This window comes from Mustelus asterias, chromosome 5 (genome assembly GCF_964213995.1).
Source record: "Mustelus asterias chromosome 5, sMusAst1.hap1.1, whole genome shotgun sequence".
Classification (NCBI taxonomy): Eukaryota; Metazoa; Chordata; class Chondrichthyes; order Carcharhiniformes; family Triakidae; genus Mustelus; species Mustelus asterias.
The window spans coordinates 52076447-52088660 of record NC_135805.1 but is presented as its reverse complement, the minus strand read 5'-3'; positions in this window follow the sequence as shown (position 1 = coordinate 52088660).

Genomic DNA, 12214 nt, shown 5'->3' with positions numbered 1-12214 from the left:
AGGGTAGAGTAAATTCAGCACTCTTACCTCTGAGTCAGATGTTGTGGTTTACAGTCCCCAGCGCCAGAACCTAAGCACACAATCTGGGGTGACACTTGAGTGAGGAGGATTGCAAATGAAACATACAGAAGAGACAGTGGGGAAAGTGATGGAGATAGTGAACGTATTAAAACAGAAAAAGAGGAAGTGCTGTAAGAAAGGTCAGGATTAAGACACAAGGGATGGACAACAATTCACTTTTTCTATATTAATAGCATGTTGTTGTTTCATCCAGACAGTCAATGTTTTGAGATTACTCTCTGCTTATCCATATTTGTAACTGAAAATAAGTAATGTCCTTGGCTCCTTTCTGATGCTGTTGCAGTTAGAACAGTGAGGTATAATTGTTTTATTTGCAGCTGTTAAGAATGCATCTCCCACCCATACTTCTGATCTAACTATGAACCAGTAAGACATAAATAAAAAACAAATAAGTTTAGCTTATACTGGTTAATTTTAGAATCTGGGGAATAAATAGGTTGACAACAAATCAGGATTATTCAGTCCAGTCTTATCACATATCTGTGATGTGTACGTGGTGCATAATTTCACCAAATATCTTGTTTCGGCTTGTGCAGTGATCCAACTTGTAGCCAGGATTGTCGCCACCTGTGCTGTGGTATCGGAGCCCTGCATGAGTCACCGACTTCAAGAGAAAAGGAGGAGAAAGAACTTGCATTTATTTTGCGCTCTTCCTGACCTCAGGCCGTTACATCGTTTTACAGCCAAGTCAGCACTTTGGTTAAGTGTAGCCACTGTTGTGGGGCAGGGAAATGCAACAGTGAATTTACATACAAGGACCCGCAGACAGCATTTAAATAAATGATCAAATCTTTTCTGCCTTGAGGTGTTAATTGAGGGACAAACAATGACCGGGGACACCTGGGAGAGCTCCCTTTCTCCTCTTTGTTGCATTGCGATCATTTACATTCACCTGAGAAGGCAGACAGGATCTTGCTTTAAAAACTCATGGCACCTCGTGACAGTCCAGCTCTCCCTCAGTCAGGCTCTGGCATGTAAGCCTGAATTTTGTGCTGACAACTCTGGACTGTAACAATTTTCTGAGTAAATGATGGTGGAGGGAAGGAGTAGAGAAAGGGAATGAGTCAAGTTGGGTGTATGCACCGTCTTTAATTGCACAAATGTTCTGGTTTCTGCTACAGTTATGTAGGCGGGCTGATTGTGCGCAGAAATCAGAGCACAGCCTTCAGTAAGTATGGCTCTGAAAGATTTCACTCCACAAGACTTTAGTTATGAAGCCCATGTGGGTAAAGTGCCCCCCCCCCCCCCCTCCACCCATTGTTCTTGAAATCAGAAACAGAAATTACCTTCAGACACGGCCAAATTCATTCTTGTTTCCTCTTTAGAAGATGAGTGGTAAATGCTACGCTTGCTTCCACACGCAGCACAATATCCCACCCCCACCAAGCCATGTTAATCGGCCCATCTGCCCGTGACACTCATTTTCCTTTCAAATGATTCAGCTCGAAGTGAAGGTAGGGGGCTGAATGCTGTTACACAAGTCTGGCATTTTACTAATTGCCAACCACGCTGTGGTCTCTGTATTTGATCACAATGTGTAGATTGCGTTATTTCAGCTGAATCTCAGTGACTCACTCATTCAAAGGGGAATATTATAGCACAGTGGTAATCCCAAATGAAGAGTTCAAGCCCCCCTCCAGCAGCTGGGGAATTTAAATTTAGCTTCTTAAATAAATCATGAAGTCAGTGAAAACCAGTACAGCAATGGCAACCATGAAACAAACCCAGCTGGTAGTGTTGGAAACAAACCGAGCTGGTTCACTAATATCCTTTAGGAGAAGGAATCTGCTGCCCTTACCTGACCTGGCCTGCCTGTGACTCCAGATGTGGAGATGCCGGCGTTGGACTGGGGTAAACACAGTAAGAAGTTTATAAACGCTACATCCTTCTCTAGCATCACGTTTCACAACTTTCCAATCTTTGACTGTCCACTTTTCTCACGGTCCATATTTGAACTCCATACAACCAGACAGTCCACATCACAGTCCTGATGATACTTTGGTGTTGTTAAACTTCTTACTGTGACTCCAGAACCATGGCAATGTGCTAGACTCCTCACGGCTCTCTGAAATGGCATAGCAAACTACATCGTTATTTCAAATTAAACAGAATAAGAATACAACTGGATACACACACACTCAGCCTTGATCTAGCCATTGAATTTGGATATGACAAAAGCACATCCAGTCCAGTTGACAATGTCAAGTCCCCCTCAGTAATATTCGGGGATTTGTGGCAAAATTGGGAGGGTTGTTTCACAGACTAGACAGGCAACATTCTCACATGGTTATATTCACAGAATAATATCATTCAGCCACTGTCTCGGAGCCCTTCCTCACCATTCCTGGATATGCCCCGTCCCACCAACAGGACAGAACCACCTGCGGCAGCAGTGCAGTGATATACAATCGGAGCGGGTAGCTCCAGGTGTCTTCAATATTGACTCAGCACCCCATGAAGTTTCATTGCATTGGGTCAAACATTGACAAGGAAACCTTCAGATACAACTAATGGGTCAGTACACCCCCACGCTCAACACCACTTGGGAGAAGCATTGAGAATAGTAAGGGCACAGAATGTACTCTGGATAGGGGATCATTGTGTAGCAGCAAGAGTGGCTCAGTAGCATTATTACTGACCAAGCTGGTTGAGTCCTGAAAGAGATATCTGTCAGTCTGGACCCGCTACACGTGGTGAGAGAACAAACAAGAGGAGAAAAAATCTACTTGACCTGGCCTCACCAATCTAGTTGCAACAAATCCATGTGCCCATGACAGTATGAGTGACTGCTGCAAGTCTTTATGGAAAATTAGTCTCATCTTTGCATTTGGAACAGCCTTCATCATGTGACACTCCCGCTCTGTGATTCAGGACAGTCCTAGCACACAAAGCATGGCATCCATGAAGCAATCAGTAGCAGCAGACGTGTATTCCACAGCAATCTGAAACCTTTTGGCTCAGAATCTCCCTTATTCTACCATCATCATCAAGCCAGGAAACGAACCTTTGATCAGTGAGGAGTGTGGAAGAGTACGGCAGGGACAGAGCCAGGAGTAACTATCTGCCTGAGGGTCCATCTGCTCATTTCTCCATGCCTCATGGCTTTGGATATTCCTCTTCAGCCTCCCATTTTTAATTTCAAGTTTTATAACATAATTCTCTTTCTCTTTCATCATCTACATTCCACTAATCCTCCTTCAGTTACTTTCTTCAGCAAGTATTCATCCCTTAAAAAATGGCCAATCCAACCTCGTTGCTTTCTCTTGATGATCTTCATTAATGACCTTTCCTCCTCCATCATCCTGAGAACTTCTTCACTGCCCTTGCGTTCTCTCCAGTCGACCCAGGGGGATAACCCTGAGAGTCTTCAATAACAGAGCGAGGATAACGCTACATCCTTCTCTAGCATCACGTTTCACAACTTTCCAATCTTTGACTGTCCACTTTTCTCAAGGTCCATGTTTGAGCTCCATACAACCAGACAGTCCACATCACAGTCCTGATGATTCTTTCCATAAGATCCCCACTCATTCCTATGCTGAATAACTCCTTATGTTTGAAGAATGCTTTCTTTGTCATTGCTATTCCAGCTTGTATTTATTTATGGCAGATAGGATGCCTCCCAGACACAAGGTCCTTAAATTGTGATTATCTGTTGACCATTTATTTTGACTCTGGCTTCCCATCATTATTTCTTCCAATCTTCAAAACTTCTAACTTTTTACATGAATATTCTGTAAACTTTCACTTCTTCATTTATTCTATCCATTAGTATCTGTGGAGCTTCTGCTATGATAACCACCGGGGCCTGGTTATCTGAAATCTCACTACATTCATCAGCTGACCTCTTACTTTGGCACCTTTCTGTATTTTATTTAGTTCTTCTTATATCAGGGCTATTGCATAGCTGTTAAAGAATGATGAATATAGTAGGCAGCCTTGTTTCACCCTGTGCCCAATTATACTGGGTTAATTTTCAACAATTACTGTCCTGATACTGGCAAACTGTCCCATCTAGTATACAAACACAGGGATGGTTGAGGCTGAGGCTTTATAAGGCTCTGGTGAGATCACATTTAGAATATTGCAAGTAATTTTGGGCCCCATATCTAAGAAAGAATGTGCTGGTCTTGGAGAGGGTCCATAGGAGGTTCACGGGAATGATCCCGGGAATGAAAAGCTTGACATACTGAGGAGTGTCTGAGGACTCTGGAGTATAGAAGGATGAGGGGGATGTCATTGAAACTTACAGAATAATGAAAGGCTTGGATAAAGTGGACATGGGGAAGGTGTTTCCATTAGTAGGAGAGACTAGGACTCGAGGGCATAGCCTCAGAATAAAGGAATGACCCTTTAGAACTGAGATGAGGAAGAATTTCTTCAGCCAAAGGGTGGTGAATCTATGGAATTCATTGTCACAGAAGGCTGTGGAGGCCAGGTCACTGAGTGCATTTAAGACAGAGATAAGTAGGTTCTTGATTGGTAAGGGAATCAAGGGCCATGGGAAAAGGCGAGAGTGTGGGTTGAAAAACTTATGAGCCATGATTGAATGGCGGAGCAGACTTGACGGGCCGAATGGCCTAATTCGGCTCCTGTACCTTATAGTTTTATGGTCTTATGTACAGAGCTACAATCATTCTTTTATCATAATCAACATCCTGTGAGTTATCATTAAATGATTAACTGGATATGGTTAATGGAGGGATATGGTCCAAGTGCAGGTCAGTGGGACTAGGCATAAAATGGTTCGGCACAGACAAGAAGGGCCAAAAGGCCTGTTTCTGAGCTGTAATTTTCTATGGTTCTATGGTTCTATGGATCAGCACATAACAGCTCCGCCAAGGACAATTAGAGAGGCAATAAATCCTGGGCCAGCCAGCAACAGTCACATCTCATGTAACATAAATATTGAGGCTACAAGTGCAGAAGTTGAGAATTCTGTGGTAACTCACCACATGACTCCCCAAAACCGATCCATTATCTACAAAATATCAAGACACAAGACAGAGGAAGGCAGCGGTGTTGTTACTGAACTAGTAATCCAGAGACCCAGGGTAATGCTCTAGGAACTGGGTTTGAATCCCACAGTAAGAAGTCTCACAACACCAGGTTAAAGTCCAACAGGTTTATTTGGTAGCAAATACCACAAGCTTTCGGAGCGCTGCTCCTTCGTCAGATGGAGTGGAAATGTGCTCTCAAACAGGGCACAGAGACACAGAAATCAAGTTACAGAATACTGATTAGAATGCGAATCCCTAAAGCCAGCCAGGTCTTAAAGGTACAGACAATGTGGGTGGAGGGAGCATTAAACACAGGTTAAAGAGATGTGTATTGTCTCCAGACAGAACAGCTAGTGAGATTCTGCAAGTCCAGGGGGCAAGCTGTGGGGTTTACTGATAATGTGACATAAATCCAACATCCCTGTTTAGGCCGTCCTCATGTGTGCGGAACTTGGCTATCAGTTTCTGCTCAGCGACTCTGCGCTGTCGTGTGTCGTGAAGGCCGCCTTGGAGAACACTTACCTGAAGATCCAAGGCTGAAAGCCCGTGAATCCCACCACAGCAGATTGTACAATATGAATTCCGTAAGAACAAATCTGGAATTAAAAGTCTAATGATGACCATGAAACCTTTGTCGATTATCATTAAAACCCATCTGGTTCACTAATGTCCTTTAGGGAAGGAAATCTGCTGTCCTTGTCTGGTCTGGCCTACGTGTGACTCCAGACCTACAGCAATGTGGTTGACTCTTAAATATCCCATTCTGGGGGCAATTAGAGATGGGCAATAAATGCTGGCCCAAACAGCGATGCCCACAATCCATGAATTGAAAAGTCGAGAGTGTGATGGGAGAGTCTCCACTTGCCTGGATGAATGCAGCCCTAACACCATTCAAGAAGCTGGACATCATCCAGGACAAAGCAACCTACTTGAGCAACACATCATCCACCATCCTCCATCACGAGGGGTCATAGGTTCAAGGTGAGGGGGGGGAGGTTTAACACGGATATCAGGAGGACGTATTTTACACAGAGGGTGGTGGGGGCCTGGAATGCGCTGCCGGGCAAGGTGGTGGAGGCAGACACACTGGGAATGTTTAAGACTTATCTAGATAGCCACATGAACGGAGTGGGAATGGAGGGATACAAAAGAATGGTCGAGTTGGGACCAGGGAGCGGCACGGGCTTGGAGGGCCGAAGGGCCTGTTCCTGTGCTGTATTGTTCTTTGTTCTTTGTTTATATCTCCACTGGTATATTATGGCTGCAGCGTGTCAATCTTGTAATGACCTTCCAAGACTTCTTTGACAACGCCTCCAAAACCCACAACATCTACCACTTAGAAAATGGGCAGCAGGTTCGTAAGAACATCACCACTTCCAAAGTCCCACTGCCCTGATTTGAAAATATAATCTCTCCCCAACAGCATTGTAGGAGTACCTTGAGGAAGCCAAAATGATGTGGCATTTTGATAGGGCAAATGAGTCACTATTTCTGCTGACAGAAGAGTCAACAACAAGAGGATACAGATTTAAGATAAATCGGCAAAGGAACCATAGATGAGATGAGAAGAATTCTCTTTTACACAGTGAGTTATAATTTGAATGATTTTCCTGGAAGGGTGATGGAGACAGACTCAGGGTGAGTTGAATATATCTTTCAAAAGGAGACTGTTTCCAGGCCTTTGGGGGAAAGAGCAGGAAGAGGGTGGGGTGGCGGGGCGGGGGGGAGGGGGGGGCGGTTGGTGCAGTGGAAAAGCTCTTGTAGCCATAGTTATGATGAATGGAATAGCCTCCCTCTGTGCTTCAAATTTCTGTATTTTTTTTTACAGATGCTCAATACCAGATTTTATAGAACAGCAGATCAAGAAAATTGAAACGACAACTAAACATAAATGGATGGAATGTCTTATATTTAGTCTTAATCGGAGTATATTAATACGCTGAGCCATTTTGTCACTCAGTTCCAATACAGTTATGAAAACATTTCAAAAATTATAATATGTGGGTGCTGAATTATTTGAACACAATAGCTAAATATGGGACAACTACTCTTCAATTATTATACATCCGAGCATGGCAGTCTAATTTTAAAATTTGCTGTAAAGCCTCACAGAATAATTGTGGCAAAATAAATTAATGTGGTTTGAATACTTTCAGTGGGGTAAATAGACTTTCCATCCTTTTTTGCTGTTTTAGAAATAGTTACATAGAGTCAATAGCACAGAAACACTCCAGTCGGGCGATCTGGTCTGTGTTGCTGACACATGCCTCCTTACACCTCTTCATCAAACCCTATCAGTTTGACCATCTATTCTCTTCTTCACATCTAGCTTTCCATTAAATGCATCAATGATATTCTACTCAACAACTCCTTTAAATGAGTAGCTGTGTTATTAAAAGTGCTGCATCATTCATATTTTCAGAAGTTATTGACAGCTGACAGAGATTTGTTTGATTTGAATGTATCTACTGGCAATCCATAAGCTGAAAACATGTCCTTTATTAATAGTATGTGCGTAACTGGAGTAATTGGAGAGATTGAGATTCCCACCAGTCATGACAGTTACTGAACATACTGGGCCATAACTTCCTGGCTTCCCAGTGTTGGATTTGGGGGAATACCTTGAAGATGCACTGGGGAAATCCCACTGGCAAGTTCTCAGTTAAGGATTTACTCGGCAATTCTCCAGAATGCTAATTTCCCCTGGACAATTGTGCTGGGCTGGGAAGCATCCAAGAAAGCGATTGAAATTGCTAACTTTGAATGGTTCTGCCAATTTTACCGTTACTCTGAAAGAATTAGGAGGAAAATTAGCCTAACTTCAGAGCAACTATTTTAAACATGTAGATCGAGCTCCGCATGATACACCCCCAAAATCACCAGGGGAACCCCAAAGCCCCCTCAACTAAGTAACCCACTCCCTCGTGGTATTCCCCACCTGCAGGGGATTCCCTGGCCCACTCAGCCTGATCTCCTGACCCAACCAGGCCCGATCCCACACCACACCCAAACAGGCTCCACACTTCCACCCACAACCAATGTCCAAATCTCTCACCCTCTTGATGTCCAAACCCAATATCCAGATCCCCCCAATATCCTTTCAATAGGACCTTTAAACACATCTGCTTTACAGCAGCTAGTACCCTGAAAAGGGGGCATGTCCTCCTTTGCTCCATTCCTTTTGCACTTCACTGCTGGAATCGCTTCTTCAGCCTTACCCACACTGAGTCATAAGCTTTGGGTGAGTCAAGTGCGTTACAATGTAAGTGCAGGGGCATGTCGTTACACAATGGTAATCTGCCACTGAGTGCCGCTTGGAGGATATTATGGGCTGCTGTTTTAGTAACTACTACATGATGGAGATACACTATACAACCTCTATTAGAATATTTCACTACATGGACAGTTGAAAGTTCTATCTTTTTCTTGCCTGTTTTAAAGGTAGATTAATTTGTCGTATCATTAAAAATTCTGTTGACCAACAATATACTCCACTTTAATTCATTGATGCCTCAAGCATTTCACTAGGTATGCTTTCTTGTCAACTTCTTTCACAAGATGTATGTGTCACTAGTCAGACCAGCATTTGTTGCCCATCCCTAATTGCCCTTGAGAAGTTGGTGGTGAGCCATCTTTTTGAAATGCCGCATCCATGTGGTGGGGTAACAAATTATCTTCACAGTCGCTGATTTTCTTTGATAAACTTGTATTGACATAGCATACACTGTGCTGTAAGATTGTAAGAAGTCTCACAACACCAGGTTAAAGTCCAACAGGTTTATTTGCTACCAAATAAACCTGTTGGACTTTAACCTGGTGGTGTGAGACTTCTTACTGTGTTCACCCCAGTCCAACGCCGGCATCTCCACATCATGACTGTAAGACTGGGACAAGTTCAGTAAGATCGTATGCATATCCCATTTCCTGATCCACATTCTTGTTGGGCAAGGATGTTTCTCTGAAATTGTCTTTTGGATTTATTAATAATTATATGACTTTTACACATGAAAATATTTTCTCATTGCTATCCATTAAAATTATGACCATTTATTTTGTAATCCTCATTATATTTTCAGTTTCTAGTTTTTTTAAAATCAGATTTTTGAGTGAAAATTCCCAGATCTTTCCTACTACCAACATTAAGTTAACTGATCTATAGTTCCCTGTCCTGTCTCCGTTTTTAAAAATAAGCATTAGTTGTGTGCCAGTCCAAAGTTCAAAACACAATTTGATGAACATTAAATGACTTTTCTGGGTAGTGCTCTATGTATCACTTATGCCAAACAATACCCATGTTTGTAAGTGTTAAGGCAAAGTGTGCTGGAAAGAACAGCTTTCCATTTTTTAATAGAACATAGAAAGCCACAACACAAACAGGCCCTTCGGCCCACAAGTTGCGCCGATCACATCCCCACCTCTAGGCCTATCTGTAGCCCTCAATCCCATTAAATCCCATGTACTCATCCAGAAGTCTCTTAAAAGACCCCATCGAGTTTGCCTCCACCACCACCGACGTCAGCCGATTCCACTCACCCACCACCCTCTGAGTGAAAAACTTACCCCTGACATCTCCTCTGTACCTACCCCCCAGCACCTTAAACCTGTGTCCTCTCGTAGCAACCATTTCAGCCCTTGGAAATAGCCTCTGAGAGTCTACCCTATCCAGACCTCTCAACATCTTGTAAACCTCTATCAGGTCACCTCTCATCCTTCGTCTCTCCAGGGAGAAGAGACCAAGCTCCCTCAACCTATCCTCATAAGGCATGCCCCCCAATCCAGGCAACATCCTTGTAAATCTCCTCTGCACCCTTTCAATGGCTTCAACATCTTTCCTGTAATGAGGTGACCAGAACTGCGCGCAGTACTCCAAGTGGGGTCTAACCAGGGTCCTATAAAGCTGCAGCATTATCTCCCGACTCCTAAACTCAATCCCTCGATTAATGAAGGCCAGTACGCCGTACGCCTTCTTGACCGCATCCTCCACCTGCGAGGCCGATTTAAGAGTCCTATGGACCCGGACCCCAAGGTCCTTCTGATCCTCTACACTGCTAAGAATGGTACCCTTCATATTATACTGCTGCTTCATCCCATTGGATCTGCCAAAATGGATCACCACACACTTATCCGGGTTGAAGTCCATCTGCCACTTCTCCGCCCAGTCTTGCATTCTATCTATGTCTCGCTGCAACTTCTGACATCCCTCCAAACTATCCACAACACCACCTACCTTGGTGTCGTCAGCAAACTTACCAACCCATCCCTCCACTTCCTCATCCAGGTCATTTATGAAAATGACAAACAGCAAGGGTCCCAGAACAGATCCCTGGGGCACTCCACTGGTCACTGACCTCCATGCAGAGAAAGACCCCTCCACAGCCACTCTCTGCCTTCTGCAGGCAAGCCAGTTCTGGATCCACAAGGCAACAGCCCCTTGGATCCCATGCCCTCTCACTTTCTCAAGAAGTCTTGCATGGGGGACCTTATCGAACGCCTTGCTGAAGTCCATATAGACCACATCCACCGCTCTTCCTTCGTCAATGTGTTTGGTCACATTTTCAAAGAACTCAACCAGGCTCGTAAGGCACGACCTGCCCTTGACAAAGCCGTGCTGACTACTTTTGATCATAAATCCTGTCTCTCAGGATCCTCTCCATCAACTTACCAACCACTGAGGTTAGACTCACCGGTCGGTAATTTCCCGGGCTGTCCCTGTTCCCTTTCTTGAATATAGGGACCACATCTGCAATCCTCCAATCCTCCGGAACCTCTCCCGTCTCCATCGACGATGCAAAGATCATCGCCAAAGGCTCCGCAATCTCCTCCCTCGCCTCCCACAGTAACCTGGGGTACATCCCATCCGGTCCCGGCGACTTACCAACCTTGATGCCATTCAATAGTTCCAACACATCCTCTTTCGTTATGTCCACATGCTCGATCCTTTCTGTCCACCGCAAACCAGCAGTACAACCACCCAGATCCCTTTCCACCGTGAATACCGAGGTAAAGTATTCATTAAGCAGCTCCGCCATTTCTAACGGTTCTGCACAAACTTTTCCCCCTTCACCTTTTAAGGGTCCTATGCCTTCACATCTCATCCTTTTACTCTTGACATATTTGTAGAAAGCCTTGGGATTCTCCTTAATCTTACCCGCCAAGGCCTTCTCATGACCCCTTCTCGCTCTCCTAATTTCCTTCTTAAGCTCCTTCCTACATCCCGTATACTCCTCTAAATCCTTAACACCTCCTAGCTCTCTGAACCTTCTGTACGCCTCTCTTTTCTTATTCACCAGGTTCATCACAACCTTCGTGCACCACGGTTCCCGTACCCTACCAACACCTCCCTGTCTCATCGGAACGTTGTCATGCAGAGCTCCAGACAAACATTCCTTGAAAATCCTCCACTTTCCTTCGGTACTTTTCCCCAAGAATGCCTCCTTCCAATTTACCCGTCTAATTTCCTCCCTGATGACACTGTATTTCCCTTTACTCCAGAGAAACACTTTCCTAGCCTGCCTGATCCTATCTCTTTCCAATGCTATCGTGAAGGAGATAGAATTATGATCGCTATCCCCAAGATGCTCACCCACCGAGAGATCCTCCACCTGCCCAGGTTCATTAGCCAGCACCAGATCAAGTACAGCCTCTCCTCTAGTAGGCTTATCCACATACTGTGTCAGGAAACTCTCCTGGACACACCTAACAAACTCCTCTCCATCCAAACCCCTAGCCCTAGGGATATTCCAATCTATGTTTGGGAAATTAAAATCTCCCATCACGACAACTCTGTTATTCCTACATCTCTCCAGGATCTGTTTCCCCATCTGCTCCTCAACATCTCTGTTACTATTGGGCGGCCTATAGAAAACACCCAGCAACGTTACCGACCCCTTCCTGTTCCTAACCTCCACCCACTGGATATACTACATATAAAGATTACAACACAGAAACAGCTTATGCGACCCAACCAGTCAATGTGCAGGTGTTATCTTCCATGGGCATCAGTGTCAGGCATTTCCAGGATGTGCAGAACAAGTTAAATGTGAAAAGTTTACAATACTCCACCCTACACTGTGCAATCGCCTCACTTTGGAACAGTAGCCCGACCAAACCAAAGTCTATTTGGCCCATTTCAC